Source organism: Leptonychotes weddellii, chromosome 8 (genome assembly GCF_054177405.1).
Source record: "Leptonychotes weddellii isolate Sample4059 chromosome 8, ASM5417740v2, whole genome shotgun sequence".
NCBI lineage: Eukaryota > Metazoa > Chordata > Mammalia > Carnivora > Phocidae > Leptonychotes > Leptonychotes weddellii.
In genome coordinates, this window is record NC_138376.1 from 35154388 (window position 1) to 35167802 (window position 13415).

Consider the following 13415-nt stretch of genomic DNA (forward strand, 5'->3'; position numbering starts at 1 on the left):
TAAAAAGCAATTTTAAAGAATAAAACTAGAAGCCTCATGAGGAGCCACTACATTTGGAGATTTCCACATTCGGAGACGCTGAAGGCCATTTCAGGAATAACAGGGTCATCCCTACAGCACCTGCCTTGCAGCCTCCCGGGAGCTGCTTAGATTAATAAAAAGCAGCATGAAAAAAGCAGAGCACCACACAGGCAAAACCACACATCTGGGTTTTCCCACAGGACCACTGTGGACTGTTCCATGTCCCATGTAAGCTATTAATAATGTCACTAATATACAATTGAGCCTATGTAGAGCCAGGCTAAATTTCTTAATGTCCTCAGTTTCTGGTTTAATGGTCTGAACAGTTTTCACACAGCCTGAAGGAAGTCTTGAATCAGAGTAACTTGCATCTAGGGGAGGCGAGGCGAGCTGTCCAGGTTTACCATTTATCTCACCTCTACCAGGAGACAACCTTTCCAAATCAGTCCACACACAGGTAGGGGGGGCCGTGCCAACCTCCCTGGCCCTCCAGAAGGACACCAGCCCTCCCAGTGTAGTTGCAGACCAGAATGAGGAATCCCCTCTCCCCACCCATGATATCCCAGGAGGCAGAACCCAAACCAACATCCAAGATGTGAGCCAAGAATCCCCTTGGGGTCTCCATGAACTGTGGCACTTAGACGCAAGGTCAGAAGGTACGCCTTGAATATCTGACCGAGCAAGTATTTCAATACAGAGCTTCACCCAAATGTCACCTTGTCAAATTTTGAGGTTTAATGCTAAACAACAGCTGTGTGTGGCACAGAAATCACCAAGAGACAGAAAAATAAGAAAATAAAGGATACCAAATAAACACATTTACGATAGATCAGTTGCTGAATATCTTGGCTGACCAAAATTTAATCTTTTTATAAATGGCTGTCCATACATCATAAAAGATCAAATGAATATCATTAATGCAACGCAGCAGGAAAAAATTAACATTCATGAATTAATACTTTGCTTTCACTTGTCTTGTCAAAGCTGGGACTTTGCTCTTGAGCATACAAATTTTTGCCTGAACTACCATTAATTTATCTGAATTTACCATCCTCTATTTCAAAATTCATATGATACCTATAATCAAATAAATAATTTCTTTCTGGACAAATTATTAAACCTCAAGAGATACGTATAAATTGGACTTTGATTTGTCCTGGTGAGACCCCATTACTAGACTTTTATCTTTAATGGCTACAGAAGTCAAAATAAAAAATAAATTATATTCATTTAGCCTGTCTTGCAGAAAATTTCATGGGGGAAAATGATACAAATTGGCTGTTTATCTCAATAAATTGGTCAATATAGCCAACATGGTTGATGATAGCCTAATAGTGAATGCAGAGACTTTTGGTGAAAGACTAATCTGATAAATCACCAAGTTAAAATTCTAGAATGATAACCATTTAAGTTTCCATTAAGTTAACCATTTCAAGAAGATTCCAATGGAAAAGCCTAGTTATTTATACAAAATAGTTTACTCTGCATCGTGTTCCATTTCCTGGAAGGTGAAAAAGACATGCTTGTCTGAAGCTTGCCCCAAAGGCCCTGCCAACAGTGGAAGGGAACCAGTCAAACCCAACTCAAGCAAATAAGGATGCAAACCTGCTGTGCCTATTTTTCAGGATTTAAAGGCAAACTGAACCAGTTCTCCCTTAAGCAGAGGTTGCTTATTCTACTTAGTTTAAGTCAGCTTTAGTAACTCAAGAGGCTGCAATGACAGTTGCCAGGGTTCCGGCCCCACACGGCCCAGAGCATCATATGCCAAGCCCCTGATAACAGAACCACAGGGAGAAAAGTGAATCCACTATTGTCAACTCTCCTACAAACCCTCATGCATGTAAAATCTACCAGATCCCTCCACCCACACATTCTCAACTCCCACAAAAAAAGCCCAACCTCCCTGAAGTAATTGTTAAGCAGGCACATTTCCAGAGTAAAGGTTATCTCTGGAAAGCACTAATACCAACCATCCCTCACTTCCACCAAAAAAGTGCCTGTAAGCAGGACAGAGGTGAGACCTACATTTTAACGCACTGCTTGTGGGACTGTTAACTGCTACAACCTCCTGGAAAAACAATTAAATGCAAAGTCAACATGCAGAGAAAGCCTTAAGAAGGTCCATCTATTTGAGTTAAAGTAATTTGATAATTTGGTTAATTGGGAATCATCTAAATGCTCAACAACAGGGGGGAAGGTAAATGAATTTGGTAAAATCATACAAGGGAATGCTATGGAGATACTGAAAACAATGTTCACAAAGATTGTCGACTTTACATGAAAAGTTATTTAAAACATTTGGTGAAATGCACAGAATGCAAAATTCTATACACAGTACAATCCCAATTCTACGTTGGGAATGCATATAAAAAGCCTGAAAGGACATACAACAAAATGTTAGTAGTAATTATCATTTGCTCATAGTAATACATGTGATTTTAATTTTCTCTTTTTATACTCTTCTGTTTTAATTTTATAGAAAGCACCTATGTCCAAGAAAAAGAAACCATTAAAAAATCAGGCCAGAGGGTCTCTAGTCTTCCTGCCAAGGAGACAGACCTCAGCAGACACTGGGGGAATATTTCTAGCCTTCCTGAGCAGATTCCATGTTCCACCTGTCTCTCGCACTTAAGCCCTGGTGATGATTTCTTATACTCCACATCAGGCCTATGCCTTTCTCGATCTTGGCTTTGACTTTCAGCCTTCTCTGTTTATACTAAAACACCCCTCCGGCAGTTACCTCTTGTCTGTAAATCTTGTTCTCCAACCCCCTTCACCAGCAGGACCCACTTCTACAGCCTGGTCAGCCTCCTCTTGGCCCCGTCTGGTCAAGTCTTAGTATAGACAACAAGTTACCCTTGAAAAAAACAGGCATCACAAACAAACTAACCAATAAACAGGGCCAGGAAATACAGGGTTCGTAATGCATTCTATAAAAGCATTTTATACACAGTGGCCCTCCCTCCCCAACTACCCCAGGCCCAACTATAACTGATCTCTTGGGAGGTCCCCACCGTGGCAATCATCCTTAGCATCCATGCAGGGCTTTGCATTTTTCAGTGCACATTCACAGACTCACAGCATTTCATCCTCATGATTCTGTAAGGTGGGAAGATCAAGTATTCTTTTCCTAATTTTGTACAGCTAAGGAAACAGTGATCCAGAGAATGGGCTCTGAGTGGCTTGTTCCCCCCGCCCCCCATCCTCAGGGTGTGCCCATCTGTAAATAGTGATGGTAACACCTGCATGGTGGAGTTGTTTTAAGGATTAAATGAGATAACATATGCAGGGTGCTGAGCACAGTGTCTGGAACAAGGGCAGCATTCAACAAATACCAGCTCCTATAACTGTTAGGTCAATGAGAAGCTCAAGGTTACATAGCTGGGAAGTGACAGCGCCAGGATGAGAATGCAGGCCTTTTCATGCCAAGTCCACGCTTTTTCTACTTTGTCCCCATCACCGTAAGAGGAGTTATTAGGGCATGGCTCGTGCCCTCAAAGAACTTGTAATATTTTGTAGGAGGCCTATCTCAAGTACATGTAACAGCAAAGCAGCTATTCCCACAAAGAGCTAAGGCAACTGGAATAAAAACTAGGATATAGCTCTCAAATCATACAATTCTTTGTTCCAACAGCAACTGTTAACTGTTACGCTATCTTCTTATGCACACATTCCAAAGCGTAGGAAACCCAAGTTTCATCCCCGTGTCAAAGTGAGTTGTGTAGGGGGAAATCAGATATGAAAATAAGTCCCTTTTCCATACTAATAATAGAAAATCTTTTCTGTGGGCATTCTGAACTTCAGGAAGTTTGAGCTATTTTTGGAAACTTTTCTCTAGCTTCCAGAAAGTACCATTCATGATGGTACACTTTAAGAGACTTGAAAAACAGCTTTGGTTGAGTTCAAGGCTGCTTCTTAAAAAAAGCTTCAACTCGATTAATTAACTTACAACATGTGACACCTGGCGGCTGACAACACAAGGACAGGGAACATGTTAAAGGCAAAGGCAACATGCACACAAACACAGAGTAGGAAGTTAATAAGAAAACTCTGTCGACATTTATTTGATGCCATAGTAATAATCCCATAATAATGGGATCCAGGATTGCCAACCCTAGGCATACTATTTCTTTAATGGTAATCTTGGCCTATTTATGATATGACAAAAGGAGAGCCTAAAACTTTGTGTTATGGAACGTTGAAGCTTCTTTACATGGAAGAATTTACTTTTCATGTAAAGTCGACAATCTTTGTGAACACTGTTTTCAGTATCTGCATAGCATTCCCTTGTATGATTTTACCATGACTTTCAGCCTTCTCTGTTTATACTAAAACACCCCTCGGGCAGTTACCTCTTGTCTGTAAGTCTTGTTCTCCACACCCCCTTCACCAGCAGGACCCACTTCTACAGCCTGGTCAGCCTCCTCCTGGCCCGGTCTGGTCAAGTCCTTCTTTATATCTACTAATGGATACTTTGAGATTCACATCTTGGAAGGTTTTTAACACACCATGTGTTTTTATATTCTCAATATCTACTGCTTTCTAAGAGAAATGATGCTCGTTAAGGGGTGGCCCTGAGCCAAACTATGAAGTAGAAGAAGGCTTTCTTAAGAAACGCTCTACCTCCTTTTGTCTGTTCTGCTGGGAATGAGGGGTTAGGACTCCCATTGGCTGAGCCCCTCCAACAAGGCACTCGGGTATGCAGTGCCTACTTTGTTATCTTTGTCACTCCTTACTGCAGCCGTGCAACATGGACATGAATCACCCTAATTATTCAGAGATGAGGAAACTAAGTCCCATAGAAGTTGAGTGACCCATCCAAGATAAAGAAACTGATCAGTGACTATGGAACGGTCTTCCACATAGGTGCTCATTCAGGTTTCCCCTCACTGAACTGGGCTCCCCCAACATCAGACACCCCTGTGTTAGTTAGTACCTGCACTATAGACTAGTTCACATCACACAGTTAAGGACAGGCCATCATTTGAGTTAGTCTTCTTCATTTTTTAAATTTTGTAAGATTGATTTATTTATTTTGGGGGGGTGCAAGCGGGGTTGGGGCAAAGAGAAAGGGAGAGAGCCTCAAGCAGGCTCCATGCCCGGCACTGTTGGTGGAAACTGGTATGGAGGTTCCTCAAAACATTAAAAATAGAATCATATGATTCAGGAATTCCACTACTGGGTATTTACCCAAAGAAAACAAAAACACGAATTCAAAAAGATATATGCACCCCTATGTTTACTGCAGCATTATTGACAATAGCCAAGATAGGGAAGCAGCCCAAGTGTCCATCCATAGATGAAATGATAAAGAAGAGGTGGTATATATATACAATGGAGTATTACTCCGCCATAAAAAAAAAAAATGAGATTGTGCCATTTGCAACAACATGGATGCATCTAAAGGGTATTATGCTAAGTGAAATATGTCAGTCAGAGAAAGAGAAATACCATATGATTTCACTCCTATGTGGAATTTAAGAAAAAACAAAACAAACAAAAAGACAAAAATCAGACTCTTAAATATAGAGAACAAACATGGTTGCCAGAGGGGTGGGGGGTGGGGGGATGGGTGAAATAGATAAAGGGGATTAAGAGTACACTTATCCATGAGCACTGAGTCATGTATAGAACCACTGAATCATTATACTGTTAAGAAGGAGGAGAAGAAAAAGAAGAGGTAGTGGTAACAGTAGTAGTCGTCGTATTCCTGTTCTAAAAGTGAGCAGGCACCTGGGTGGCTTAGTCAGTCGGGCATCTGACTCTGGATTTCAGCTCAGGTCGTGATCTCAGGGTGGTGAGACTGAGCCCCTTGACGGGGTCTACGCTGAGTGTGGAATGTGCTTAAGATTCCCTCTCCATCCACGCCTTCCCCCCTCGCACTCTCTCCCTCTCTCTCTCTCTCAAAAAAAAATTAAAATAAGAATAAACTAAAAGTTACCAGGCAGGCATGATTTTAACCTAAATCAGTGGCTCTAATGTACAATTTGAGACATGGTGGCAGGACTTCAAAATGTCAAGACTCTAGAGATCATCTTGTCAAGCTCTTCTCCCATTAATGTACAGATTTAAAACAACTAACGCCTAAGAAGGGCTGTGATTTGGCAGAGGTCACACAACAAATCAGGTGTAGAGCCCAGACGCGAGCCAGGCCTCCTGACTCAGGGCTGTTCTCTTTTATAGCATTAGCCACAAATATTCAAACATAGGGTAAAAAACACATTCCAGACTCATAGGACTTATTCCAATGGTATTAATTCACACTGGTGATTCAGAGTGCTGGTCAGGCCTCTTATTGTGTGGCCTAGATAAGGTACTCTCTCTTTGCCTTGGGTTTCTTATCAATTATGAGAATAACAATAGCGTCTGCCTCATTCGGTTATTGTGTGGGTCAGATGTGATAATTCATGGAGCTCTACCTTCTTTGTGCTCAGCATAAACAATGAATGAATGTTATATTATTATTATCATTAAAATTATTTTTACTGTTACTACTAGTCTAGTTCAGATAATTGACAGCTCATACTTTCACCTTTGGGGAAGTAGGTAGAAACAACTTTCTGCTATCAAATTCATCTCCATCTTCTCTAAAGGCAGGCCTAACAGTCTCAGGAATGAAGGTGAGATGAGTAGAAGGTTAGCACCAGAAATAAAGAAATTACCTTTGCAAATAAAATTGCCTACAGAGCATTTTCATTTGATGTTGAAAGTCAAAATTCCCCATCTTTCTCAAACCTACTTTCTCATTAACTTCCCCTTTCCCTCAGTTTTATTGATATATAATATATAATATTATATTTATTTTAGGTGTATATCATAATGATTTGGTGTTTGTATATATTGCAAAGTGACTGCCACAGTAAGTTCAGTAAACATCCAGCACCTCACATACACTTTTTTTTCCTTATGATAACAACTTTTAAGATCTACTCTCTAGGCAACTTTCAAATATACAGTACAGGATTATTAACTATAATCACCATGCTATATATTACATCCCCAGGGCTTATTTATAACTGGAAGTTTGTACCTTTTGACCCCCTTCTCCCATTTTGTCCACCTCCCATCCCCCACTCTCTGGCAACCACAAATCTCTTCCCTATATCTATGAGCTTGGTTTCTTTAAATTCCACATATAAATGAGATCATGCAGTACTTATCTTTCTCTGTCTGACTTATTCATTTAGTATAATGCCCTCAAGGTCCATCCATGTTGTTGCAAATGACAGGATTTTCTTCTTCTTATGGCTGATTAATATTCTATTCTATTCTATTCTATTCTATTCTATTCTATTCTATTCTATTCTATATATATCCATTCATTCATCTGTGGACACTGGGGTTGCTTCCATCTCTTGGCTATTGTAAATAATGCTGCAGTGAACACGCGGTGGAGATATTTTCTCAAGATAGTGATTTTGTTTCCTCCTGATAAATTTCCATAAGTGGGGTTGCTGGATCATGTAATAGTTCTACTTTTAATTCATTTAGGAACTTCCATGCTGTTCTCCATAATGGCCACACCAATTTATATTCCCACCAACAGTGCACAGGGATTCCCTTTTTCCCACACACCTGCTAACACTTACCTTTTGTTTTTTTGTTTTGTTTTTTGTTTTGTTTTGGTAATAGTCATTCTAATAGGTGTCAGGTGATATCTCATTGTGGTTTCGATTTCCACTTCCCTGATGGTTAGTCATGTTGAGCACTTCTCTACGTACTTACTGGCCATGTGCCTGTGTTCTTTGAAAAAAAAAAAAATGTGTGTATTCAGATCCTCTGCCCATTTTTTAATTGGATTGTTTAGGGGTTTTTTTTTTGCTATTGAGTTATATGTGTTCTTTATATACTTTGGATATTAACCCTTTTCAGATAAATGATTTACAAATAGTTTATCCTACTCCATGGGTTGCCTTTTCATTTTGTTAATGGTTTTCTTTGTTTTGAAGAAGTTTTAGTTTGATGTAGTCCCATTTATTTTTGCTTTTGTTTTCACTGCTTTTGTTGACAAATCCAAGAAATCATTGCCAAGACCAATGTAAAGGACATTACCCCCCATGTTCTCTTATAGAAATTTCATGGCTTCAAATCTTACATTCAAGACTTTCATCCATTTTGAATTAATTTTTGTGTATGGTATAAGACAGTGGTCCAGTTTTATTCTTTTGCATATGGCTGTCCAGTTTTCCCAACACCATTATTGAAGAAACTATCCTTTCCTCATTGTATATTCTTGACTCCCTTGTCATAAAATAATTAGCCATATATTTGTGGGTTTATTTTGGAGATCTCTATTCTGTTCCACTGATTTATGTATTTGTTTTTATGCCATGTTGTTTTGGTTACCATAATTTTGTAACATAGTTTAAAATCAGAAAGTGTGATGCCTCCTGCTTGTTCTTCTTTCTTGAGATTGTTTTGACTATTTGGGGTCTTTGTGGTTCCATACAAATTTTAGGATTGTTTGTTCTATTTCTGTGAAAAAGCCATTGGTATTTTGATAGGGATTGCACTGAATCTGTAGATTGCTTTGAGTAGTATGGACATTCTAACAATAGTAATTCTTCCAACCCATGAGCATGGAGTATCTCTCCATTTATTTGTGTCTTCTTCAATTTTTTTTCATCAGTGTCATAGTTTTCAGTGTACAAGTCTTTCACCTCCTTGGACAAATTTATTCCTAGGTATTTCATTCTTGTTGATTTAATTATAAATGGGATTGTTTCTTTACTTTCCCTTTCTGATAGTTCATTATTAGTGTATAGAAATGCAACTTAGGGGCGCCTGGGTGGCTCAGTCGTTAAGTGTCTGCCTTTGGCTGAGGTCGTGATCCCAGGGTCCTGGGATCGAGCCCCACATCGGGCTCCCTGCTCGGCGGGAAGCCTGCTTCTCCCTCTGCCACTCCCCCTGCTTGTGTTCCCTCTCTCGCTGTGTCTCTCTCTTCAAATAAATAAATAAAATCTTTAAAAAAAAATTAAAAAAAGAAAAAAAAAGAAATGCAACTTATTTTTGTATATTGATTTTATATTCTGCAACTTTACTGAATTTGTTTATTAGTTCTAACAGTTTTTTAGTGAAGTCTTTAGAGTTTTATATACATATATATATATATATATATATATATATATGTCATCTGCGAATAGGTTTGTTTGTTTGTTTAAAGATTTTATTTATTTATTTATTTAAGAGAGAATGAGATAGAGAGAGAGCATGAGAGGGGGGAGGGTCAGAGGGAGAAGCAGACTCCCCGCCGAGCAGGGAGCCCGACGTGGGACTCGATCCAGGGACTCCAGGATCATGACCTGAGCCGAAGGCAGCCGCCTAACCAACTGAGCCACCCAGACGCCCTGCAAATAGAGAGTTTTACTTCTTCCTTGCTTATTTCGTGCCTTTCAATTTATTTATTTTTCTGGCCTAATTGCTCTGTATTTAAGACTTCCAGAACTATGTGGCAAGAGTGAGCATCCTTGTTTTGTTCCTGATCTTAGAGGAAACGATTTCAGTTAAAATTCCCCACCTTTCTCAAACCTAATCTTTCTCACTTAATTCCTAACTCAGTTAAAAATCTGACCATCCATCTAGACATCAACTCCTTACACACACTTACCCACTTGGTGACCTAGTGCCTCTGATTTTCCCTCTGAAATGGCTCTCTGAGGATCTCTCTTCTCTTTCTCTATTCTACCTGGTTCAGGCACAACTAATTTTATCTATTTATTTATTTTTGCTTGGATCACTCCAGTGGTCTAAAATCTTAGCTCCTTCCCCTTTTGCAACACCACCTACTTATCACCTCCAAAGTCACTTGTGCAAAATGCAAATTAGAGGCGCCTGGGTGGCTCAGTTGGTTAGGTGGCTGCCTTCGGCTCAGGTCATGATCCTGGAGTCCCGGGATCGAGTCCCGCATCGGGCTCCCTGCTCGGCAGGGAGTCTGCTTCTCCCTCTGGCCCTCCCTTCTCTCATGCTCTCTGTCTCATTCTCTCTCTCAAATAAATAAATAAAATCTTTAAAAAAAAAAAATGCAAATTAGATCAAATCATTTCTCTCATAAAGGCTGTGTAATTTCTCCTCTTCAGCAGAGTATATTCACATCCCAGGCTCATTGAAACATCCCCCCACAACTCTCCTGCCACCCCCTCACTTCAGAGCACCCAGATGTTCTTTCAACACAAACTCTACTCCCATGTGGAATACCTACCTAGCCCCTTCTCTAGAAAATTGCAATTGTCTACTGGAATGTAGTCCAAACATGAACTTTTCTGCAAGCTCTTTCAGATTCCCTCCACCCTTCTTCTCTGGGCTTCCAATGAACTTGTTCCTATCTCCACTAACCATTCACCACACTGATCACTATCACTCATTTTCTTATCCTTCTTTTCTGCTAGATTGATTCCTGAAAGGCATGGGCCTCATTCTTTTATCCACTGTCACAGGCCCTACATAACACACAGTACATGCGTGACAAAGAATTGCTGAATAAACCAAGTGGATGGTACCCAAAGTAAAAGGAATAAAAAAAAATGAGACCTCAGTGACTATCAAAGCTGATCTCAATTAAAGCTCATTTCTGTAATATATATAACTAACTGCAAATGATTATGTAAGTACTTTTCAAAAGAGTGTTATACGAACTTGCAAATGGCAAATCTCTCAAGTTCCCACTTAGGCTTCTTAAATGTTCATCAATGGAGAGAGAGCACCACATCCTCCCAGATTTAGTTGGGTTCTGCAGGGCCTGCACACACCAGACATTCTGAAAGCTCCTGCAATCCTGTAGCTTTATTTGAGGACACTTTTCCCCTCACAAAATTCTGTGGACTGGACTCGGGTAGTAGGTGCTCAGTAAATGCTCATTTGATTTGCAGTGGATTTGAAAGCAAAGTACAACTCACATTGTAGACTAATTCAATGCAATGACTGATTGTACTTAAGATAATAGCACTAAGGCTAAAGAAAATCAATGGCTAGACTGAAAAGCAGCCAAATGCTCACTCCCCTGCCTTGTTCCACAGTCAATGCTGACCTGCTTCTTGATCCTTTCCAGCTTCTGAGATTTTCTGACTTCACTGTTTCCCCAGAATGGAGGGGGCCAGTTAGCAAGTGTTGCCCTGTACTTGTGATATATTTGCCCTGTGTTTTGATGTTGATGTAATATGTGATAAAGTTGAGTGGCATTTTTTAAAATGTCCTACTTTTTCTAAAGCCTACCCTCTGTGTGCCAGGTTAAGTGGGATTCTAGCTGAAGTAAGGAAGAAGTATGGACTGGAACGTTGTAGCATTTTTTTCACCTTCATTTGTGGGACTGTATGTTAAAGGGAGCCCAGAAACTTTTGTTTTTACTAAAAAAAAAAAAAAAAAAAGCTCGGGCAGCGAACTCTAAATTAGATGTCCATTGAACACTTGAAACATGCACTCCGCTATAATTCATTCTGGGATAAGAAAAAGACAGTGCCTTGGAGAATAAATCATTAACTAAAAGTCAAACCGAGACACCCTGGAAACCAGTGAGGCCAGGCGGCCGGGATTTGCCTGTTCCCTCTGGTGACTTCTAGAGCGAAGCATCCCACAGGCAGACAAACTCGGCACACCCCTTCTATTTCACTTTTCAAACTTGAAGTTATTTTTAGATGACCCATGCCCGCTAATCCCAGGCAGGACAATTCCCAGCCCGCTGCGCCTCAAAGTACCTTCCTCGTCCCCGGCACTTCTTTGTAAGCACCGGGAAAGGAGTTTCTCCGTTTTCTTCCTTTTTTCTCAGAGTGTAGTTCACCTGCCCTTTCCCTCTCTCCAAACCTCAGTCCCGGGGGCCACAGGCGTCATCCTCGCTGTTCTACTTATGCACCTGCTGCTACTGGAAAGGCGAACTCTTGGGCCACTAGGAATGGGGCAGGGGCTCTCTGAGACCCGCGCCCTCTAGAGGGGGGTCAAGGCAGACCTCTGTCCCCCATCCCCACCCCCGAGGCGGCCGCGGGGGCTGACAGCTGGAGCAGACCACCCTCCGCCCCTCCGCCGCTGCCTCCCCCCTGCCCGGCCCCAGAACCCCGCCGCGCTCGCCCGCCCCCTGCCGCGTCCTCCGGCACGGCCGGGGCGCAGCGCGCAGCCCCGACAGGACAGGGCGCAGGGGCGAGCGGGCCAGCGCGGTTACATAACCGACCTGCTGGGCGTCCGCGATGAGCCGGCAGAGGCTGAGGCGGCGGCTCGGGCGTCCGCGGGGCCGGAGACTGCGGGCGCGGCGCTGTCTGCTCACCTGCCCGCCGGTGCGAGCGCGTGGGGGCGGGCGCGGTGCCCGCGGGCCTGGGCGTGGGGCCGTGCGCGGCGCGCCCCGCCTCCCGGTCTCGAGGTCCGTGTGTCCCCGGCTCTCGGCCTCCCGCCCGCTCCTCCCCGCAACCTCGGCCGCCGTCAGCCGGGACAAAGCGGCTCCGGGGAGGGGCCGAGCCGGCGGCTCTCGCAGGAGCCAGCGAAGATGGGCGCGCCCCCAGCTCCGACTCATCGGGCCAACCTCCAATCAGACCCCAGGAAACCGAAAGCCCCTGTGTGGCCTCCTCTCCTCCCCTCCCCCCCGACCCGGCGCCCTTCCCGAGCCCGCACCCGCTCCGCTCTCCGGGCTCCCACCCTGCCCTCAGCCTCCCCCCGCCACACCCCGCTTTCCCCTCGGAGTGCCCAGGACGCGGAGAAGCCCATCTGGACCCCTAGCGCAGATGCCAGTCCTCAGGAGTCCCGGCCCCAGCGGGGAGGGGCTCCCCGGAGTTACCGCCGGGTGGGGGGCCTCCTGGGGGGTCGGAGTGGGCAGGGATTGTGAAGCTAGGGATGACTGGGCAGCGACAGCCCAGAAGAACCTGGCGGAGAAGCAAACTGTGGTTGGGGAGTACTGGAAGAGAGACTTTTCTTACACGCAGACTGAGCCCCCGACTCCGGTCGGGAAAGGTCGGGAAGCCCCTGGACCGCCCTCGGGGCGTCTGCGCGGGGTGGGGTGTGGCGCCCTCTGGCTGGAGACCTGCGTCCGCCCCGCCCACGCGCTGAAGGTGCCCTGCACGGGCTCCTCGGCTTTGCCAGGATTCGCAGCCACCTGACCTGGGGACAGAGGGCTTCAAGGACTCCTATTGTGTGAGAGCCGGTGACAAGTGGGAGGCTGCTATCCTACAGTAAACGGTTGAATGTGAAGCAGATTCTAGGCTAGATCTGTTTGCTCAACAAACTTACCGTCTGCTTTACAAAATAAAGCAATTCAGAGCCTGAGGAAGCCTGTGGCTCATGGGTGACAAGGGCTGATGGCAGGAGAAAGTCAGTAGTGTACAAGACCAGAATAGGGAAAGTGGGGAAAGTTGAAGGAAGAAGGGCTGGGTGGGGGTGGGAGGGCGGACCAACTCAAAGAGGGAATAAATAATATTTAAATC

General features: G+C 43.5%; 1 protein-coding gene across 5 annotated transcripts in view; it reads right to left on the minus strand.

The window, feature by feature from the left end:
• Positions 1-12930, minus strand: part of RCAN2 (regulator of calcineurin 2) — a 266173-nt gene extending 253243 nt beyond the window's left edge. The window contains exon 1 of one of the 5 annotated variants that reach the window (XM_081828377.1): positions 12912-12930. The gene's annotated coding sequence lies outside the window, so the exon portion shown is untranslated. Of the gene's footprint in view, positions 1-11708; positions 11731-12175; positions 12416-12911 lie in introns of those variants that run through there. The other 4 variants (XM_081828373.1, XM_081828374.1, XM_081828378.1 and 1 more) reach the window with 4 other exon arrangements.
• Between the last annotated feature and the right edge of the window lie 485 nt (positions 12931-13415).